Genomic DNA, 270 nt, shown 5'->3' on the forward strand with positions numbered 1-270 from the left:
CTGGCATAAAAGCTGGCGTTTAACTCCAAGAGAAGTCTCTACACGAAAATGCTTTAATTCTCAGCCCAAGCACACACCAAGTGGGCCCGGAAGTGGATTTTTATGTCATTTACTCATCTCTGTAAACCCTAGGCTACTAGTTCTCTATAAGTAGGACCTTTTACTATTGTATATTCAATCTTTAGATCTTTATATCTTTAGATCTTTAGATCTTTGAATCTTTTGATCACGTTTTGGGGGCTGGCCTCTCGGCCATGCCTAGACATTGTT

The sequence above is a fragment of the Arachis duranensis genome, chromosome 2 (genome assembly GCF_000817695.3).
Source record: "Arachis duranensis cultivar V14167 chromosome 2, aradu.V14167.gnm2.J7QH, whole genome shotgun sequence".
NCBI lineage: Eukaryota > Viridiplantae > Streptophyta > Magnoliopsida > Fabales > Fabaceae > Arachis > Arachis duranensis.